We start from the raw sequence: 24,033 nt of genomic DNA on the forward strand, positions 1-24,033 counted from the left end.
TAACATGTACACTTTACATGCTTCATACTGATGCAATTCTCTTTTCCCCTTGAAGCCCAGGAGAAGCACTAGCAATGCCGGCATCTCAAAACAGCTTCTTTCAGCCTTTCACTGTGTTTCTTTAGTAGTCTAACTAAAAGAAACCAATATGGCTGCCGCCAGAGAAGTTTTGAGATGGTTCCTTCAGGGTGCAGGGACAAAAATTCTTGCCAGTAAGCCAGCCAATGACAGTTATATGCATGACACAACATTCCCCAAGTCACAGACCATCAGAGCTGAAAAAGACCTACCCAATCCCCTTCACAGCTACAAGAGTTCTGTTGTAAAAGATGTACAGGCCATCCTTTTGACAGTGTTCATTCTGGGGCAGATCAAGATATGTGGCACCTGCGAATAACTTGGCTTGTGATTTCTCTCCTAACTCTACTTCCAACACCTTTCCCATGCCTCCATTCATTCCCCCATAATGTGACAGAAGAATTTGTTGCATTGACTCTGAGATTTTCAGACAGCTAACTCCCTATTTATTAGAGAGGACAGTCAGATTAACTGTAAGTCAAAAGTTAATGTTTGACCTGGTCAGTCTGAGAAGGAAGGATCACAGAAGGAGAGCCAGTGACCACAGAAATGTTGCTACCAAAGCAACAATCAATAATGCACTAGCAGCATGGTGATAACCATCAAAGCCTGTATGGTGCCATTTGCAGGCATGAGTTGGCAACATCTGGCTGTCTACCAACTCAAATAATTCCCTTTTGCCCTCTGACAGGCCCCTTGAATTTTCAATTAGCTATGATCTTCTTTATTATTTTAGTTTCTAACCTCTTTTTCAGGGTGATTTTGCCTTGTTATATAGCCATAAAGTTCTAGTCAGAAAAGGATTAACAGACTATAGACCCATATACAGCCTTAAAATACTTCAAAGCATACACCCACAATATAACTTTAATGTAAGAGAATTATTTATGGTAATATTAACTTTAGTTGCTGTTTTTATGTTGCTTAAAATGCTGCAAAGCCATGATATAAGTGAAAAAGGATTACAGAACCTCATGGTCAGACAACATGATTTACACTTAATAGCCAAGTTCTTAATTAACTCTGCTATGACACAGCAGAGGCCATGCTCCATGTGCTAAAGGAAACAACAGGAAAGAAATGAAATTTATGCTCATATAGTAACCACATTTTTAGGCTTACCTATTTCTTATACAACAATGCAGACAGAAAGTCTCTTGGCTTGCAAATTTTTTTATGGGAAATTGAAACTTTTTCAAAAAGAAAGAAAATGTAATCATTGAAACTCTAAATGACTTCATACCAAGGTCTGTAAAATTCTGCAAATTGTAATTTCCAGGCAACTTAGATGTGCCACACAAAAAAAAAGCTTTAATTTGCTTGAGGAAGTATGCAGAAGGAGGAGGAAGTGGGGAGAAATAAGAGATCAGACATTTAGTTCACTGTTTAGTAAACAGATACGGGAATCAAAATACCAGGATTAAGACAGGAAAAAAATGATGCAAACAATAATAACAACAACATTGTGTAGTGAGGAATAAACTACATAGAACACTTGAAGTTAATCTGAATCTTGTGTGAAAACAAACTCCATCCAGTTCTCCATTCCTTGGGTCAGACAGCTGCTGGCTTCAAATCCCATGACTTTGGTGTTAAAGGGGTTAAGAATTTTCTTCCCATAGAGCTTTCTTTAATGTATTTAATACAGATCACAACTGATCCATGCCTTCTCACTCTGACCTATACTTGTCCATAGTTTTTCAAAGATCCTATACATATAATGAGCCCAATGTCCTAGAACCCTTTTTTCTAGATCTCTTTAGATTTTGTAGGTTCCAAAAGAACATTCAGCTTGTGTTTTCGTCATCCCTTACTCTTTCCAAATCCTTGACCAGCCTACATCCTTTTGCAATCATACATTACTGGCTGTTGAACAGAGCATAAACAGAGCTGCCCTTCCTGATTCCAGAAAACCATGAGTGGTTCCACAATACTCTAGGGGTGATGAAGCCCCTAGTTACTTCTGGCTCTCTGCCCGAGCACTGAAGTATCCTGTTACTCTGAGATGATGAAGCAATCACTTCCTTAGCCATTAAGCCAGTGACCCAGTAGACCTTTAAAATGAGTGACCTGTCCTCAGTCTTTCTTCTCCTCCTAATTTTGGAGCATGTTAGTAATCTTTGAACATGTCGATGGTGGCATGATGGTAATCATTCCCATGTAGCAGTTAGAGCAAAGAGACTCAAGGCTTACGACTTAGGCACTAACTGTCTTTTCTGCTTTGTGTTTCCTTTGCTGGGTAGGTGACAAAACATTGACCTCAACATGTATGTGTCCAAGTATAGAGGCAACTTTGAAAGACTGAGGGGTCCAGAAGTCTTGGGTCCATCTCGTGGAGTTGAAGGGTGACAAGGAAGGATTCAGCATCAGAGAAGACAACCACGGATAAGAGAGGGAGCCTAAGTCTTGGTCTGGCCAATGGACATAGACTTTGAAGAGACAGTGTATGAGTTTAGGCGAAATGTAACCATGTCTACTTAGCAGTTACACAAACTGATTTATATTCTGATGAGGTATCAGGCTCCTGGGAGAATATAGCAGTAGATATAACGAGTTACTGAATCTTGTTTTGTCTTTCTGTCAATGCATAACTGCAAGGGTTTTTGTTGAGTGCTTTCATTTGTCTATAGAAAATAAATACCTGTCCCATACCTGATTCATACAGTTTCTTTTTATACTCTTTGGGAAGAATTTGGATATGATTCCAAATTTGAGTTTTAAGTATATCATCCCTAGGGTTCTGGGGTAGGGATATAAAGATCTAAGGATTCTAAAGAAAGGGAGTTTAACTCCCTCTCAGAGAATGAACCCTGTCCAGTCACCATATACATAATCAATAAACAATGAACATAGCAGAATCTATTTTTTCTTTTTGCACATTTGCACATTTTGCACAATAAATTATATCATTAAATATGTGGTTTACTATTAAGAATCGTATGTTTTTTTAAATTCTCAGTTTGTTCCTGGCATGGAAATAAAAAGCCTTGACCTTTCTATTTCCGTGTTCCTTGGGTCATGGAGGCATGACTCTAGTAAGAAAGAATTCCAGAAGTATAGAAGTGGAAAAGAACGGTATTGTTCTGTGGCTCTCTGTTTTATCCTATCCTCCCAGAACTGGGGAGGCAGTATAACATAACTGAAAGGCACTGAGTCTGGAGTCAGAGGACCTGAATTCAAGTCTTACCGCTGACACTTAGTATTCTTTTACTTGGACAAGTCTTTTAACCTTCATAAGTCTAAAATTTCTTTATCTGTAAAACAAGAAAATTAAACTAAGAGATATTTAAGGTCCATTCCAACTAGATCGATCATTTTTAGTATGTCAGAAATCTAATCACCCATAAAAAACAGAAAACTGAACAATATAGTTTTCTTCCTTCTATAATTCCCTACAAAATGAGAAACCTGATTCTCTTTTCCCTGTGGAGTGTCATAATAACATAGTGAAACATGAATTCTGGATGGCCTCTGCTTACTCCTTTGTTACAGGTGGGCTTCATGCTGGCACCATGTTCAAGTTCGATGTTGAGATGAAATGAAACATTCACAAGACACTGAACAGTCAACAGAAGGAATTTTACATTGCCCTCATACAGCAAGGATATGCAATGAGGATCCAGTAGCACTTAATTCCTATGTATTGAGTATCCCTTGTCTCTCAACAGAAACATCTGTTGAATTGGGCAGTATATAGTGACTAAAAAGGTCTACAGAAATCTAACTTGTCAGAGAAGCCCCACTATGTGGGTGGGATTTTTTTAATGCTCTTTGGTAACTGGGATGCTACCTGAAGGGAAACAGAGGTAAATCAAGCCCAGGGATAGCCGTGTTGTCTTTTAGGGAAAACTAATCTTTATTGGGAGAAAAACACTATTGAGGAGATCCCTGGTCCTCTACACAAAGAGGCATCTCCACTAATTAGGATCCTAAGAATATCATGGAAAATCATGGAGGAAAAGTCAGTCTTTCATTCAGCTTTTTCCTCTTAGATATCTGTTATGGATATATGATTATGTTATGGTCTCAGGGTACTCTGTAGTATCAATTCTCCCACCCAGACACCACATCTTCATGAACCTCCATAGGAGAAGAAAAAGTTTTCATTGCCTTTCTGGAAACTGGATGATTGTTAGTGATGCATTCTACATAGTTACAAACTAGAGAGGGAGCTATCTACACATGCTGGGACAAAGAAAGTTTGAACATGTGAGTGAGGAGGGGAGAGAAGAGAAATCAGTCCATCGATCAATAAGCATCTATTGAGTGTCCACCACATGACAAACAATGTGCTATGTGCTTGGGGACACATAAGAGGCAAAAGAGTTCACAAATCTAATGGGGCACAATCTAATCATATAGCTGAAAAGGATTCTCAATAACTGAACTGGCAACTCACTCTTTTGTGATAAGAGATAAGGGACTATAGTGAACTACAAGTCATTTAATCAACAATATGGAGACATAGCTGAAAGAGCTAATGCAATGTTAGGCTGCATTAACAGAATAGTGACCAGAGCAAGGGAAATAAGCTTCCTACTGTAGTCTGTCTAAGATGAAAATAACATTCCTCTGTGGTCTGACCAAGACATTAGTATCTTTTCCAGTTCTGGGTATCACTATTGAGAAGGAATATTGATGAGCTGGAGTGTGTCCTTAGGAGAGTGAAGTGATGACCTAAGACCATAGCATATGAGGACTATTAGAGCAATAAAAAAGAAGAAAAGATTTAGTGGGTGACAAGATAGTAGTGTTCAAACATTTGACATATTATCACATAGAATTCAATTCAATAAACATTTATTAAGTATCTACTATGTACTCTGCATTGCCCTGGAAGGTCTAAGTAGTAGAACTAAGTAGAAGTTTTGGAGAGGGCAAACTTTTACTCAAAATAAGAAGAAAACTCCTTAAATTAAGGCTTTCCAAAAATGTAGTGGGATGCCTCAAGAAATGGTAAGTTTTTCATCTCTAGAAGTCTTTAAGTCAGAATTGGTAGACCATTTGTTAGGGATATTCTAAACACATTCATGATTTTTTAAATGGTTAGACTAAATGACCTCTGAGGTTCCTTCTAACATTAAGTTTCTAAGATTCGATAAATAATGAAATAGGATCCATATCCACTAGAGATTCTCCCCCCATAATAAATTAGGCTAGATTTTCCCCTAAAAGCAAAGTTGGACTTAATTGGCCAAACGAATGGGCAAGCTTTAAACTCTACCTCCCTTGATATAATTTCTTAGTAGTCTGGCTGTTTGTGTGGTTTCCTGGTCACCTATGGACATAAAAAGATCATCCTACATGGGGTCAGAGACATTGCCCATCCCATGAGTCACACTTTACCTTGCTTACCAGACATACTTCCATCCATATGGAGGAGCTTACTTACCAAAGCTAAATATCTTTATTATATTAGGGTCAAATAAAGCTCCTTTTGTTAACTATTTGATGACCTCTGAGCACATCATTTCATCCCAACATCAAACCTAAAGATGATACCCACATGAGGTTCACCTCAATAGCTCACTTACTATATTTTGATATTGATTGTGTGACCTGTTTCTACTAATACGAAAGGTGCTTGTTGTTGAGAAACATAAGGGTGCCTAAGGAGAAGACCTGTGCCACTGGGCAAGTGAGAAGATTCCATTCCTATAGCTTTGAAAGGACTCTTACCACCCGTTCATGTGAATTAATGCGACTCTCCCAGAATTCACCAATTCTGGCCTTGGTCCACAGTCATTCCTGAGATCCCAGGGCAACCTTGTTTCTGATTGGGTAGCTGGAGAAAAATGAAGAGCAAACCACAGTCAGTCAGATTACAGCTTTTGCTTATGAGAATTAATCCAGGGTGAGGCTGATTTGCCTTTGACTATAATTGTAAAGAATCTTTTATCTCTCCTTTGTCAGAGAAGCACCTGAGGAAGAAAGCACTTTCATTTTAGTCAGTGTGAAGGATGTCACTGATTGACATGCATACATGAAACTGTGTCTAAAAGAAATACATTGAATGGGAGGGAGTAGGAAACAGGATGGTAGATTTATAGCTAGAAAAGACCTTAGAGATCATCTGAGACACTCTTCTCAATTTATACTTGAAAAAACTAAGGTCAGAAGGGTTACATGACTTGCTCCAGAGTCACATGGCTAGTAAGTGTATAAGGCAGAATTTGATCCCATATCTTCCTAACTTGAAGTCTAGTTATCTACTACACCATTCTGCCTAACTCCTATTTGTCTAGGAGAGTGTCCATATGGTGTGTTCCTACGTGAAACCTTCAACAGTTTTAATTATCCCCCTTGTATCATACTGCTTGCTAGAGGAGGAGCTGAAGGGAGGGAGAAAATTAGTAACTCAAAATAAAGAAAATGAATGTTAAAAAATAAATGAGCAAAATTGAAAAAAAATTCAATAATTATCCCCTTAGATAATGAGTTCTTAACATAGGCACAGGAGAAAGAAGTTTCAGCCATCATGCCCTGGTCTGGTAGCTCTGGTAGCCACAGTATCTTTGCAAGGGACTGGAAGAAATTCTCCTTCCCCAACCTTATCCTCTGCTCACCCAAACACCATAAAAATCTCAGTTTATGCTGCTCTGCCATTTACCAAACAGGAGGAGAGTAGAGCAGAACCGAGCTCAGCTCTGCTCACTCTCACATTTTGTGAAAGATTGCTGTAAAGTTAAAAGGTGAAAGGGATGACTGAATGTTTTGGGAAACAGACAAATGACCTTTACTGTTCTTTCTACCCAGCTTTCACCAGATTCCCCCTCCAATGAAATAGATACTTAGGAATTTAACTTTGCTAGTCTTTATATACAAACTTCTTCCCTCATATTAATTTTTAGTGTTAGTAAAACTATAAGAATGCCAAAACAGACAATTTAGAAAATAGAGGGGCAATAAAAAAGGGATGACTTTTCAAACAGAATAGAAACCAGTGGGCAGAATTACAAAGCTTTTTCCAGAAAGGGTGGTTGCTGAGGGAAGGTTTCCTTACCAACAATGGAAAGATGAGTAAAGGACAGTGGAAAAACCAGAGCAATATGCAAAAAGTAACCATTACTCTTTAAGTCAACAAGCATTTTTAAAACACATACTATGTGCTAATGGATGAATCAACAAGTATTTGTTAGGTTCCTATCATGTTCCAGATAATGTGCTAGGTACACAAGTATAAATAACATACACTCACTGTCCTTAATAAGTTTATATTCCTATAAGGGGGAAAGAGAATAACAGTGTGTAGATAGATAAGTAGATATACACACATATGTGTGTTTTTGTATTTATGTGTGTGTATCCACACAAGCATGTGTGTGTGAGAGTGTGTGTGTAAATGCATAGGAACTTGAGTAAATCAACCAAATTGGCCCCATGTCACCTAGAGTAAATGATAAAATGCTTTGTCCTGCACAATCAGGTGGAATTAGCTGAGGAAACCTGGCCATACCCTAAGAGCGATCAATACAACAGCAAACCAGACAGTCTAACAAGTGATCATCTGATGGCAAAGAAGACAGAAAACCACCTATGAGAAGAATCACTTGGTGAGGGGCCCAGAGGAAAACTTCATGAATATCCCATCATATATACATACATATCCTAAGAGCGTCCTTTGAAAATCTGTTTCCATTAGGAATGAAGGACAGACTTGAACTGGATAAAGATTCATAGCCCTACGAAGAGCCAAGCAGAAAACTGCACCATACCTAAGGGAAATATTTCAGAGTCCAGCAAATAGACTTCTAAGGGCAGAGAACTGCCTCTTTTTCATATGTGCTCTCTTAGCATAAGCTACATTTTTCCTGACCTCTGGGTACATTTGTAGAAGAATGTCATAGATTTTTGGGAGGGATGTTTTTAATCAACTATCCTTACTATGCCATATTAGAAAATACTCTTTTTCTAAAAGTTATTTAAGTCTGGCTAATGGACAAGAATGAAGAATCATGAGGAGAAACACACTGGTGAGGACTCCTAGAGCTATACACCACTAAACAAACAGCCCTCCAGGATCTTAAGGCTACACCTAGAACCTAAGGGTCATACACTAGCCATGCTCTGAAACCAGGGTTGTCAGCTTAAGTAGAAGTTGAAACAGTCATCTCAGAATATCTGTTACGTATACAAAGTTGATTATGTGTATATGTATATATATACATACATATGTAGTGTGTATATATACATATACATACATACACACATGTGTATATACATGAATATATATTCATACTTATTGTACTTACAAGTAATTTCAAAGCCAGGAGATTGGAGAAACACTAAGGAACTGGGATGGTCAACAAAGGCCATGGAGGAAGAGACATAAACTAAGTCTTAAAAGGAGCTTGGGATTCCAAGAGACACAGGCAAGAAGGCACAGTCTTCCAGTCATGGTGGACAACCTTAAGGCATTACTATAGGAAAGGAAATGTCATAAAGGGGAACAGTTTGACTAGAATGAAGAGGTAAAGGGAATAATAAGAAAAAATGTTAAAGGTAGCCCAGGGCCACATTGTAAAAAGATGAAAATGACAGAGGATGTTGTATTTTATCCTAGGGGCAAAAAAGAGCCACTGAAACTTTCTGAACAAGGCAGCTATGTGGAGGAGGAATAGGAGCAGGAAGACACAGGAGGCAGTAATTAAGAGGCTATTTCCTTTATAGTAGCACTTCTTGTGACAGCAGAAAAACAGAAACAAAGTAAATGCTCATGCAATGGGAAATGACTAATAAAAAATGAAAATAACAAAATATTACTGTGCTGTAAAAAATGACATGTATAAGCATGGAGAAACATGGAAAGGTCTATATGAATTTATTGAGAGTGAAGTAAGTAGAAAACAATGATGATCATAATAGCCAACAATTACTATATGCCAGGCACTTTGCTAAGTGCTTAATAATTATCTCATTTGATCTTTACAACAAACCCTGGGAGGAAGGTGCTATTAACTATCCCCATTTTACAAATGAGGAAACTGAAGCACAGAGAGGTTTAAGTGACTTAACCACTGTCACACAATGAGTTAAGTGTCTTAAGCTGAATTTGAACTCAGGTCTTCTTGACTCCAGGTCCGGCATGCTACCCACTGTGCCACCTAACTGTCCCCAATATACACAATAATTACAATCATGTAAACAAAAAGAACAATCACATACCAAAAACTCAAAAGTTAATGAAAGTTATAAAGATCAGGAAGGACCAGATTGAAAAGATATAAGAAGACAGCTCTAGTTCATCCTTTCCTCGAGGCAGAAGATACACAGATATCATACATTGCATATGTTTTAGGGCTTTTTCAATATGTCAATCAGTTTTAATGAACAAATTGTTATATGGGATGGTTCTCTGGGAGGGGGAGGGGCATTTAGGATAACTACGAAAACTTCAATAAAGAGATTAATGGTGATGAGGCCCTAAAAAAGAAAAGTAGATTCCTGATCTATTTCTCCTAGGGAAATCTATAAATGGTGTGAGCCTGGGAGCAAATTCCAGTGTTTACATTCAGAAAATGGATTTGGAGCCTGGGGGGCAGGATAGAGGGGAGAAGCTTCACACAGAAAAAACTTAGAATTTGACTGTGTTAAACATCTATTGTCTAGAGGGATTGTGCAGGTAGAGAGGGAACTAGGCAGCAATGTAGAAAGGAGGGTTTGAAGAGAAGAATGACAAATCATTTCTCTCCTTGTGAAAGCTGAATCTTTGGTACCACTGTTGAGAAGAGTTCAGAATTTTTCAACCCATTATAAGTTAAATATTAGGACTATTTATTTCCTTAGTGAATGCAAACACAAGTGCAAAACATAAAACTATCAGTTTCAAAACAGCTTCTATTCCACATAGAGCTGGCCTCACTGAGGGGAAAACAAAAAAACAAAAACAAAACCCAACTGTACACCTGATTCTTCCCTTCATTTTGAGGAATATGTATTCCTGAAATATGGAGGGAGAAAAGGACCCTCCATCTTCACTCCAGAGTCTCCCTAGTATTTTTACAATCACTTTATAGACACGTTAAGTGACTTAACAAAGATCAACAAGCCATTCAGTGCCAGTGACTTGTCATGGTCAGATAGCCAAAGGGTACCATGTAGAGAATCGGGGGCTACTGAAGACTATAAGCACCACAAGAGCAAGACCTTTTGTTTTTAATCTTTGCAGACCTAGTGACTAGCACATGCCCAGCACATGGCAACTCTGTAATAAATATTTGTTGAGTCACAGGGTTTTGAGCTGGAAACAGGGGTGTCAGCTCAAACAGGGGTGAACAGATTACTTAATTTTCAGCGCGAGAATTTACATCTTGGAAACCAGCAAATCTACATGTCAGGGCTTGATTTATTGTTTTGTTAAGAAAGTGATGGGGGGGGCAGGGTGGAGCCAAGATGGCAGAGTAGAAAGACAGACCTACTCTAGTTCTCCCCACCTCCAACCCCATAGCCCATAAAATACCCGTAAAAAAATGACCCTAAACAAATTCTAGACAGCAGAAACCACAAAACGACAGAGTAAAAGAGATTTCCAGCCCAAGACATCCTGGAAGGCCAAAAGGAAAGATCTATCGCACTAGGCTCAGAGCAGAGTGCAGCCCAGCCTTGGCCACACAGCATGGACAGGACTGGAGCAGGCTTCAGGGCTCAGAATCACAGGTAGCAGCTGTGGTTCCTAGATTTCTCAACCTGCAAACACCAAAGGCAGCTTCAAAGGTCAGTAAGACAGCTCTTTCACCTGGGTGAGAGGGGAGTGCCATCTGGCCCTGGGCCCAGGGCAATGGCAGCCACTGAGGCAGCAGCATCCACTTTTGGAGCCCTTGGCCTAAAGACCCTGGGGGAATCAAGCAACTGATTCTCAGTTCTGAGCAGTGGTCCTGGAGTGAGGAAGAGGACTGGCATGGTGGAGCTGGTGAGGCTCTGGAGAGAGAATCCTATTCGCAGATCCTGGGCAGAAAAGAATGCTTGTGGTTGCTCACAGATCAGAGCACAGGTCAGGAGAGGAGTAAACTCCCCTCCCTTGAATGTGTCACCTTGGTGGAACTGAGAACTTACAGTTCCCTAGAGTATACCCTCCACTTCGCAAAGGACTCAAAAGTCAAGTAACTGACTGGGAAAATGTCCAAAAAAGGGAAAAAAAATATGACTATAGAAGGTTACTTTCTTAGTGAACCGGTATTTTCTTCCATCTTTTGAGATGAGGAAGAACAAAGCATAGCATCAGAGGAAGACATAAAAGTCAAGGCTTCTACATCCAAAACCTCCAAAAAAAATATACAATGGTCTCAGGCCATGGAAGAGCTCAAAAAGGATTTTGAAAATCAAGTAAGAGAGATGGAGGGAAAATTGAGAAGATAAATGAGAGCAATGCCAAGAAAATCATGAAAAGTTAGTCAACAGCTTGCTAAAAGAGACTCCCAAAAATGCAGAAGAAAATAATACTTTTAAAAATGACTAATCCAAACGGCAAAAAGATCCAAAAAGTCAATGAGGAGAAGAATGCTTTAAAAAGCAGAATTTGCCAAATGGAAAAGAAGGTTCAAAAGTTCATTGAAGAAATAGGTCTTTAAAAATTAGAATGGAGCAGATGGAAGCCAATGACTTTATGAGAAACCAAGAAATTACAAAAAAAAAACCCCAAAAGAATTAAAAAATAGAAGACAATGTGAAATATCTCACTGGAAAAACAACTGACCTGGAAAACAGATCCAAGAGAGATAATTTAAAAATTATTGGTCTACCTGAAAACCATGATCAAAAAAGAGCCTAGACATCATCTTCCAAGAAATTATCAAGGAACACTGCCCTGATATTCTAGAATCAGAGAGTAAAATAGAAATGGAAAGAATTCACCAATCACCTCCTGAAAAAGATCCCAAAAGGAAAACTCCTAGGAATATTGTAGCCAAATTCCAAAGTTCCCAGGTCACGGAGAAAATATTACAAGCAGCCAGAAAGAAACAATTCAAGTATCATGGAAATACAATCAGGATTAACACAGGATTTAGCAGCCTCTACACTAAGAGATCAAAGGGCTTGGGATATGACATTCTAGAGGTCAAAGGAGATAGAATTAAAACCAGCAAAACTGAGTATAATACTTCAGGAAAAAAATTAAATTTCAATGAAATAGAGGACTTCCAAGTATTCTTGTTGAAAAGACCAGAGCTGAATAGAAAATTTGACTTTCAAATACAAGAATCAAGAGAAACATGAAAAGGTAAAGAGGAAAGAGAAGCCTTAAGGAACTCCTTAAAGTTGAACTGTTTACATTCCTACATAGAAAGATTTTACTTTTAACTCATGAGACATTTTTCAGTATTAGGGTAGTTAGAGGGAATATATATATATGCATATATATGTGTATGTGTGTGTGTGTGTGTGTATGTGTAGGTGTGTATGGGTATGTATTCATGTGTATTATATGTGTAGTTATGTATATATATATATGGGTGAGTGTATGTGTATGTGTATATGTATATACATATGTATATGTGTGTATATATGTATATATGTGTATATATATGTATACACACATACACACACACACACACACATAGACAGAGGGCACAGGGTGTGCTGAATATGAAGGAAGAATACCTACAAAAATAAAATTTACTGTTGAATGGAATGTACTAGAAGTAAGAGAAAGGGAGAGGTAGAATATAGCAGATCATTTCACATAAAAGAGGAAAGAAACAGCTTTTACAATGGAGGGAAGAGGGGGGAGATGAAAGGAAATAATTGAGTCTTACTCTCATGGGATTTGGCTTAACGAAGGAATAACACGCACTCAGTTGGATACAGAAATCTATTTTACCCTGAAGAAAGGAGGGGGAGGGGGGGAAAGGGATAGGAGAAGGAAGATAACAGAAGGGACAACAAATTGGGGAAAGGGATAATCAGAAGCAAACACTATTGTGGGAAGACAGGTCAAGGGAAAGAATGGAATAAATGAAGGGCCAGATAGGACAGAGGGAAATGTGGTTAGTCTTTTACAATGTAACTGCTATGGAAGTGTTTTGCATTGCTACACATGTATGACCTATATTGAATTGCTTGTTTTCTCAATGAGGGTGGGTGAAGAGGGAGAGAGAGAATACAGAAGTCAAAGCTTTAAGAATGAATGTTAAAAATTGTTTAAGCATGCAACTGGAAATTAAGCTATAAAGGCAATGGAGTATAGAAATCTATTTTGCCCTACAGGAAAATAGAGGGGAAAGGGGATGGAAGAAGGGTGGGTAATAGAAGGGAAGACAGACTAGAGGAAGGAATGGATGGGGCATGCTGTCCTGGGGTGGGGGTGGGAAGAGATGGGGAGAAACTTTTGAATTCAAATTCTTGTGGAAGTGAATGTTAAGAACTGAAAAATAAACTACATATTTAAAAAAAGAAAAGTGATGGAGAAAAAGTTAATAATGCAGAATAAACTTAAAACTGTGTCATACATACTTTTTTTTTTTATTTCTAGAGAACTAGTTGTAAAACACCAACATATCTCTGACTTAATGGGACAATGAACATCATTTAGTAGAGGGGTTCTTAATCTATTCGTGTCACTGACCCCTTTGGCAATGTGAGGAAGCCTATGAACCTCTTAGAATAGTGCTTTTTATTTTTCTATATGTGTGTATGTGTATGTATATGTATATATGTGTATTTATATACACATATATCATACATATTATCCGTCATATATATTGTATATTATACATATGATATGTTATATATTATATATGTCATGTATATGACATATATTGCAAAATTCATAAGTTTACTAATGAAACAGTATTGAAATATAGTTACCAAAATCCTTAGGGGAAAAAAATTACCACCAGGTTCAGGAACCTGAAGCTAAGAACTGATCTACTCTAATTCCCTCATTTTATATGTAGCACCATGCCACCACTACAACCACTATCACTCATACACATCTCACACACACACACACACACACACACACACACACACACACCCTCTACAATAGTGCCATATAATTGTAAGGAAATATGACTTTCCCAAAGTCATACAAATAGTATATAACAGAGGTCCAGGATGTGAACTTGGGTAAAAACAGAAAAGCACAAAAAGTGACAGAATTTTCTTTAATATGGTAAACAGTATTTATCTACAAACAAGAGCCAGCCTTGAATATAATCAAGATACATAAGATGCCTTACCAATAAGATAAAAGGTACATCAAAGGTGTCCAGTATCATAATAAATAGAACTGAAGATAAAAGGATAATAATTGGGAAGTGGGACATCAGGATTCTAGAAAAGAGCCAGTAGGACAAGACCAGCTTAAAAAAACTTGAGCTAAAGTGACTGAAGAGGCGTAGTGTTATGCCTATAATAAAAGAAAGGGCAAAATCATAACTGGAAAAAATAATATTAGAGACAAATGAAGGAAAATATTTAACCTAATTCTTGTAACTTTAAATGTGAATGGATTAAATGATACAATAAAATGAAATAGTTCCAAGCTGGATAAGAAAACAGAACTACACAATCTGTTGCTTACAAAACACACACACATACACACACAGATATACACACAGAGACATATACATATATACACATATCTTTAAAAAAAGCAAGAGCTGAAATCATGCTATGTCAAAACAAAAACAAACATTCAAAAACTGAAAAGAGATACACAAGAAAAGCACCTAGATAGATAACAAATCATTGACAGTACCACACTTATATGCTCCAAATGCCTTAGCATCCAAATTCATAAAGGAAACTCTAACTAAGCTATAAAAAGAAGAGTCATTCCTCAATAGATGAATGGTTAAAGAACGTGAACAGCTAGTTCTTGAAACAAGAAATTCCAATTATCAACAACCCCATGAAAATGTTACCTAATTAATAATCAGAGAAATTAAGACACTTCAATAAGACAATATAAATTAAGACAACTCTGATTTTACTCTTCACACCTATCACATAGGCAAAATTGACAACAAAAAGAAAAACGGCAATTGCTAGAGGACAATTGCTGTGGACTAAAACAGTCCCTAATACCCTTTTGGTGGAGCTATGAATTGGTTTAGCCATTCTAGAAAGCAGTGTGGAACCATGCTGAGAAAAGAAATCACTTAACTATGTATACTCTTTAATCCATCAATATGACTAGTGATGCTATTTCTCAAAAAGATCAAAGAAAGACAAAAAGGACCTATATGTTAAATGTGTATATGTTCTTTTTGTTATAGCAAAAAGCTAGAAACTAGGCTTTCCATCAAATGGGGAGTAGGTGAACATATTATGGCATATGAAAATAATGAAATAAAGTTGCATTGTAAGAAATAATGACAGGGATGACCAGACACCCTTGGGAAGACTTTTAAGAAATGATATTAAGTGAGATTTAGAAGAACAATTTATAGCAACAGTATTCTAAAAAAAAAAAAAAATAACTTTGAAAGACTTTAAAACTCTGATCAATGCAGTAACCAAACATGATTCACAAAGACCAGTGATAAAATACACAATGCCTATGCAGCATAGGCAGAAGTGTCTGACGCTTGAGTGCATCATAAACTCCCCACTTTCTAAAAGAAAAACAGAGAAAATATCTTACCATCACTCCATGAAGAGATGATGAACACAAAGAGACAGTTTTTAGAAATGGATAATGTGAGAGTATTTATTTTGCTTAATGCATATTTAATTCAATAATTTAATTTTCTGTCATTGGGAGAGGATTTGGGAAGATGGTAGAGGGCTGGAGATGAAAATTACCAAAATATAAAAAGAAAAAGAAAAGATGGTCATTGAAGTATTTTAAAAGGTGGAGAAGGGAACAGAAAAGGATCCATAGGAAATACAAATAAGGACAGCTTACATAGTAGCATGATGAATTTATTATGTAATTAAAAAGAAAAGCAAGCTGTTCACAATACAGATTCACAGCTTCATATAAAATCCCTTTCTTCCTGTTTTACTTTGTATATGGAAATATTCATCTTATTTGATGTTGGTTAAATTCTGAATAAAAAATGAAAAGAATCATTAAAATCTCTAAAACCCATGATCAAAAACAAAACCTAACCAAACCAAACCTGGATACCATATTTCAAAAAAGTCATAAATGAAAACCGCCTAAATCTATTAGAACCAGAGGGCAAAGTGAAAATGGAATACACCAGTCACCTCCTAAAAGAAACTTCAAAATGAAAACTTCCATAAATGTCACAGCCAAAATTCAAAGCTTCTAGGTCAAAGAAAAAAAAACTTTAAGAAACAACTAGTTGGATATGGGAGTTGAAAAAACAGAAAGAGACAAGCATAACACTTTGGGAAAATTTGGTTGTTGTTGTGCCTGACTCCTGAGGACTCTATTTGGGATTTTCTTGGCAAAAATAAAGGAATGGTTTGCCATTTCCTTCTCCAGCTCATTTTCTAGATAAGGAAACTTATCTAGAGGCAAACAGGGGTGAGTGATTTGCCCAGGGTCACACAGCTAGTAAATGTCTGAGGCCAGATTTGAAATCAGAAAGATGAGTCCTCCTAACTTCAAGCCTGACACTCCATCCATGTTGCCAACTAGCTTCCCTTTGGTTAATAAGATAGATGACTGAAATGATAGTAGTGCTAATGAAAAAAAAACCAAGAAAATGTGGAGGAGGAATGGATATGGAGTATTGAAGGGAGATATGCAATAAGTTTTGTTTTGGATATATTGAGCTTAAGAAGCTTATGTGACACCCACATAGACATCCAGCAGGCAACTGGTTATAGCAGAGTGGAGTCCTCAAACCCATTAAGAATTTCCTTTCTGCTGTTTTTCCCCCCATAAGACCACAGATGGAGATTTGGAAGGGACTAAGTTCAGAGACCATCCATTCTAACTCCCGCATTTTACAGATAAGGAAACTGAAGATGGGGCAGGTTAAAGCAATAGGGATGGAATTTGAACCTGTGTCCTTTGACTCTGGAGACTCTTTTTGCTCTTTCCTATGCTACCTCCTCTACTTACAGAATCTTCGGCAAATCATAGAATGACTTAGTGGAAAGGGACCTTAGGGTTTGTCTAGATCACTTCCTTCATTTTACAGATGAAAACACTGGAGCCCTGAGAAATGCATTGACTTGCCTACGGTCACAGAACTAGTAAGTGGTAGAGCCGGCAAAACCCAAATTTTTCAGCTCCGAGTTTTGGCCTCTCTCCACTCCACTGCATTGTCCCCAGTATGCTTTGAAGTTCATCCTATACACTCAAGTAGCCCACAAAAATATCAAACATAATTCCTTTTTAAAGTGCTAAGCTGATAAACATCTTAAAATATTTCCCAGTAAATTTTCAATGTCTTTAATAAGCACTTTCTGCATCTACCCATTATATTAGCAGATCCGCTAGGTCAACTACTTTAAGGACCACAATGGAAAAATGTATAACGTTGCATACAATCATTTCTTACTGGTTCTGGCCTTTGTGAGCTAAGCTTTTCTGAATCCTGGGGTAAACAAACTTGAGGTCACAGCAAACACCATTATTCACATACTGATTCTGACAACAGTTTTAATTTGATTCATTTCTTCACATCGTTACTTTGATTACACAAGTGTTTTTATTTATTTGGGGGGAAATTAAAGGAAAAATGGCAAAGCAATAAACCCTTAAAAGCATCTGATCTTTATCACATTACCCTGCCCTTTAAATGAAGTGGTGAGAGTCTGGTCCTGTTTGACATCTGTAATTCAAAGTGCTGAAATCTAGCAGTTGTATTGGGGGAGAGGGTGAATGGGGGGTGGTAGGGTTAAGAGGAAGATTTATATCTTATGAATAAGATAGACCACATCTTATGCTCTAAAGACAAGCAGTTAGATAAATTAGCAACCTAGGAATAATCAATTCAGAGCTGGAAGGGACTTGAGAGATCATCTAGTCCAGGGGTCTATTACTGTATTTAAATATAATATGGATTTTAAAACATAAAAACTATTCTTACCTCAAAGGCTATTCAAAAACAGGCGGTAGCCAGATTTGCCCCATGGGCCATAGTTTGCCCACCCCTGATCTAAATCCAATCCTTTCATTTTATAAGAATTGAGGCCTTTTGAGATTGAGTGACTTTCCCAAGATCACACAGCACTGGGTTCTTATATTGATGTAAAGAGCTCCATTGACAGTGGTTGATCAGAGTGGCAATCCTGGATAGATGAAAGTTACTGGCTTGTAGCTTTTTGGAATCCTTTAATATTTTCCTGGCTCACTTGTTCACAAAGAGGTGCAACATCAAAAATCGCCCTGGATTTAAATGCTCTAGTGTGGATGGGGCATTCAACATGTTCTTACTTGGATCCAAGTGAGCAATGACTCCCCTTCACTGCCACCAAAGTCTGTCAATAAAGGCTATGTGACCATTTGCTGAGTATTTTTAGCAAGGATTCTTTTTCAGGTATGGGTTGACCTGGGTGGTTTCTGAAGCCCTCTTTTGTGAATCTATGTGATTCTCATATAAAAGGATGCTAATCTCCATTCCCAAAGATGTAAAACTGTTACTATGGGCTTTTTTAAAAAGAGTGTTTGATGATCTAACTTCTCATTTCATTATAGAGCATATGAAATTCAAATATCCAAGCAAGGAATGATGCATATAAATACTCCTTAGATAAGAAATGCCATTTATGCAGGCATACCTTGCAAAGCTTAAGGGCCAAAAACTAAAGAAATCCCAAGATAGCAAAACAGAAATTACACAATATATTAACATATACTAAGAAAAAAATCTGAAGTTTCCACATGCCAGTAATATTCTCTTTTTGGATCCTGATGATACTTTGATGCATATATCTCACTCTCACTTGAGTCTAACTTTTTTAAGAGGTACGTGCTGTTGTGAGTCAGGGAGTCTTAAGTTCAAATCTGGTCTAAGACACTAGTTTTGTGAACCTGGGAAAGTCACTTAACTTCTGTCTGCGTCAGTTCCTCAATTGTAAAATGGAGATAATACAAGAACTTACCTCAACAAGGTTGCTGAAAGGATCAAATGAGATAATATTTATAAAAAGAACTTAGGACAATGTCTGGCACATAGTAGGCACCATATAAATGCTTATTTCCTTCCCTTTCCCTCCCTAATAAGAAGAAAGAGGAAAACACTTAATTTATAGAGATTAGAAATGAAAGTTTTCTAGATAAGAGATGGAAATTAGGATTGTAAAACGAGGTATTTTTTTTCTTTGCAGCACTTAGCATGGGCATATGGAAAGACTAAGTTATAGACATGCAGGATTTCATAATTTAAGAATGATAGACAAAAATTAATGGTTTCCTCTTCCTTTTGTGCAAGCTTGTTTCTTCCTCCCAGTACCACCTGGTAGCATACAAAGGTTTCAGATCTGATCTCCAGCCACAGAAATTTAAAAAAAAAAAATAAAGCATTATGTAAGCATTGTGAGTCCAGCCATCAGGCCCCCAAAGGCATTTCTATATAAAAATGATTTGTGGTCACACACTATGGAATATGAGTGAGTTTAAGTTTAAGGCTAAATTAAGCCTTTACTCATTTCCTGGTTATCTGCAAGAAGATAAAGTCCAGAAAATCTCAAGCTCTCAATCACTTCTCCATTCTACCTCTTGACACCACAAAGTTCAGAAGTTGAAGCTTTCTGTGCTCACCAGCAAAGCCAGATTCAGTAGCAAATCACCTTGTATTTCCAAAGAGCTGAGTGTCTCCAATAAGATGCATAGGCAAGTCAGCATTTCAGGAGTTTCCAAGACCAAATTCAGCAGCCCAATAATATACATTAAATTTATCAGACGAACAAGAGATATTCAGAAAAACAAAACAATTTCACAGGGACATGGGATTTACTCTGAGTGGGACACACAGATCTAAGAAGCCTTCCATGTTCTCAATATTAGCACACTTTAGTTAGTATTGGAGAAATGTTTTATGTGTAAATTAGAGGATTACATTGCAATGACCTTCCCCAGATTTCTCTAACCTTCACAACATGGGCCACTTCACTACCATCTGTAGTTCCAACCCTGATCCAGACTCAGATCAATCTTGTAGAATTTAGATCTAAAATCCAATGAACATTTATTGAGTCCCTGCTATGTGCCAGGCATTATGCTAAGCACTGGGGATACAATTAATAAAAAAGAAAGACAGTCCCTATTTCTCAAGGAGCTTACAGTCTAATGGGGGAGACAAGAAGGAGGAGGAGATCCTGAAGTTATGGGACCATCTTGTTCCATGGAGTTAAAACCAGTCAGTGAAGCAAATGCAGAGTGGAATGAGACCAAAGTCCTGTTTCTACACTCTATAAAGGAAGTAATGGATAGGAGTTTAGTAGTTCATCCTCTGGCTATCCAATCTGAAGGCAAAGAAGGCCAAGGGAAGTGGCATCAGTCAAAGCTAGAAGAATATTCGTCCACTTTCTTAATTTTACACATGGGGAAACTGAGTGATAAAGGAATGAAGCAATTTGTTACATATCAAGTTGTAGATGGGTTGCAATCTGAATAAGCAGAGGAAAGTCCTGTACTTGGAGTTCCCTCAAGTCCCCTACACAAATGAAATGACAGATATTCAAGTATATTTATTATGGTAGCTAGGTGGCACAATGAATAAAGAGCAGGACCTAGAGTCAGGAAGACCTGAGTTCAAATCCAGCCTCAAACGCTCACTGCATATCCCTGGGCAAATCATGTAACCTTGGTTTGTCTCAATCTACTGGAAAAGGAAACGGCAAACCATTCCAGTATTTTTGTCAGGAAAACTTCATACAGGACCACAAAGAGTTATCCACAATTGAACAACAATTAATTGTAGCAACCAAAATGTTTCAGATCAAATCAAGAAGAATGAAGTTTTATTAACACTGATCAAATCAATTGCAGGTAGAGAACATCTCTGTCATGAGTCCAAGTTATCCTATTACTAGCTGTGTGAACACAGGTGATTCACTTTGTCTCTGAGTTTCAGTTTCTTACCTAGGTAACTGAGAATTGTGAGGCTGTTGTGAGAATAAAATGAGAAAATTTACATGTAAAGTAAGTCCTGAGGTGCCTCAATGACTGACCACCTCCAAGACGACTGCCAATGAAGAGTTAGAGGAGACAGGCTCTTGACAAAAGAGGTGCCTTTGTTCCATGTTATGTAAAGGAGAGGTGAAGTGATAACTTCCCTTTCCTGCCAGATCAAATATAGTAAGGCGTGAGGAGAAGGCAGAAATCTAACTAGAGTGTGAGAAATACCTACTCACTAAAAACAATATAGTAATGGTAACTGCTAGAAGGAAGATACACATGGAACACCACCTATTCTTGCCCAGGGGTACTGAAAGGAGTTCATGAACTTAAGTTCTTGGCCACTTTCTGCCCTTCTGTCTTCTTCATCTCCCCCATCTCTTTCAATCCCCTTTTGTGTGCTGTCTTCCTCTCATCAGACTGTAAGCAACTTGAAGGCAGGGACTATCTTTTTACCTGTTTTGGTTTCCCCCAGTGCTCAGCATAGTTCCTGCTATAAATAAGTACTTAACAAATGCTTGTTTCCTTCCAATGGATTCCTCTAAGAAACAATCTGTACCATATGTTACCAGCTCGTGTTCTGAACCTCTCTTGTTGAATGAAGTCATTTTTCTGCTATTCTGGGATCACTGAAGCAGGAGTATTGTACTCTTTCGGTAAAATAACTCAAAGTCTGAGAGGTCTGTAGTTTTTCAGATTGGTTTCTTGGCTGAATTGAAACAGATTTAAGCTATTTCATTGACAAGGAGTTCCCTAAAGCCAAAGAACTACAGCTGCTCAAATCTCTTCTTGAGCCTCTAAGTTTTTTTTTCCCTCTCAAGGAAGAAAGGGTGGTAGAAGGAAATGCAGATAAACCAGTGAAAATGCCTGGAGCTAAGAGATGAAGTGTTTTGTTCATGAAACAGTCAGGAAGCCAGTGTCACTGGATTACCGAATATGTAGCAGGAAGTAAGATGGAAGAAAGTGGGTAAGGTAGGAGAGGGCTAGGTTATGAAGGGTTTTGAATGCTATACAGACCATTTTGTATTTGCTCCTGGAAGCAATAGGAAGCCAGAGAAGCCTACTGAGTAGGGGGGTAATATGGTTGGACCTTTGTTTTAGGATAATCACTTTAGTGGTTGAATGGAGGATGGAACGGAATGAGGAGAGACTTGAGGAAGGCAGATTCACTGGCAGGATATTGCAGTAATCAAGGCATGAGGTGATAAGGGCCTATACTAAGTGGTGGCAATGTCAGAAGAGAGAAAGAGGTGTATTTGAGAAAAGGTGAAATCAAAGGCCTTGGCAACAACTTGTATATGGGGATGGGGGCGGGGCTAAAGATGTTGAGGAGTCCAGAATGACTCCTAGACTGTGAACCTGAGTCTTGTCTTCTGCACTAATATGGAAGGTAGGAGAGGAGAAGGGCATAAGGAGAAAGATATTGAGTCCTTGTTTAGGATATACTGAGTTTAAGATGTCTACTGGACAGCAATTCAAGAAGTCTGAAAGTTGGAGATGCAAGACTGGAAGTCAGCTGAGAGACTACACCCTATCTAAGGACAACAACGTGAACATCCTAACAAAACGCCATCCAAAAGCTGTGAGTTACCCTAAATAATGTGTTGTCTAAACGTAAGTCCACTTTTCCCCTATATTCTGGATGTGCTTGAGAGAGTGTTAAAGACTTCTTGATGAGATTTTTTTTAGTGCCTTAGTAAGTATTCTTTTCTAAAAGTTAATTAAGTTTGTCTCACTAATAGATATCAATTGGTAATTATCAGGAAGCACCAAAGTGCAGACTGTTGAGGAGACGCAGCATTAGAAAAAAATACCTCTGATTCCTTTGAGAGAAGTGGTCCTCTCGGAAGGGAGATATAATAGCCTTTCTCTGCAGATTTGACCTGCTAGCATCAGTGGGAATTGGAATAAGGATACCCTAGAACATGTACTATATTTGCTCAGATTATTCCCTCTTTTGGGATTGCCTACCCTTACCATCAATGCATTTTGAACACCCACCTATCTTTTACAGTTCAATGAAAATGCTATCTACTCAAAGACATCTTCCTGATTCATCAGGTCAGTAACAACCTTAGATCTCATATAGCATTGTTTTGTAATGAATTATAATTACAGTCTGTCCCAGCAACAAACTTATTCAAATGTCAATCTAGCTAAGTATGTAAAGGCTCAGGAGTGGACACTAAATGATGAATTATTTGACCACAGAAGTCCATGAAACAGAGGAAATGTCAAATTATCCTTGGTTCTGTGTTGTCCTCTTCTACCCCAGGATGGTAGAAAAACAAGGAAGAGGATACTGGAAATTCCACAGAAACAGGAATAGTTTGGAGTGGAACAGTCCCCAGGAGCTGAGACAAGGAGCAGGAGCAGAGAGCTGCCTGTGTGTGAACCCAGGCAAGAGCTGGGAGAGGTTGGCCCACAGAGGGGGAGGCATGGGGTTTGGAAGTCAGCCCTGAGTCAAGAAGAGAGAGGTCTTTACTTGGATGCTGTATATTGTTGTATTGATTAAGGAGACTGTTCTTACAGTGACCTAGGGGTGGATGGTGTGGTATTTTCTGCCACCCCTTAAGGATTCATCACGCTGGGGAAGACCCTAGCCTGGGACCCCCTGACTTTAGGGGTATAATGATATATGCTAAGTGCCATTTGATGTACTGAGTGTTGTGAGATACATATATGTATTAGATGATATGTTTTGATTAAGGATGTTGCTATGGATGTTTGCTTTACCATGTTGAACAATGTTTAGTTTATTGTTGAATAGAGTTCATTATACTATGCAATTGAGACCCTTAAAATTATTCACAGCAGCAATCCTCAGGTGTGCGGCCATGATTGGCATTACACCTTGTTATAAATATCACCAGAGGACATAATACTTCAACACATTTTTGATCTTATCAATTTGGTTACTCCCTCTATCAGCATACACTGAAATCCATGCACATTTGCTCATATTA

This window comes from Notamacropus eugenii, chromosome 6 (genome assembly GCF_028372415.1).
Source record: "Notamacropus eugenii isolate mMacEug1 chromosome 6, mMacEug1.pri_v2, whole genome shotgun sequence".
In the NCBI taxonomy this organism is placed as follows: Eukaryota; Metazoa; Chordata; class Mammalia; order Diprotodontia; family Macropodidae; genus Notamacropus; species Notamacropus eugenii.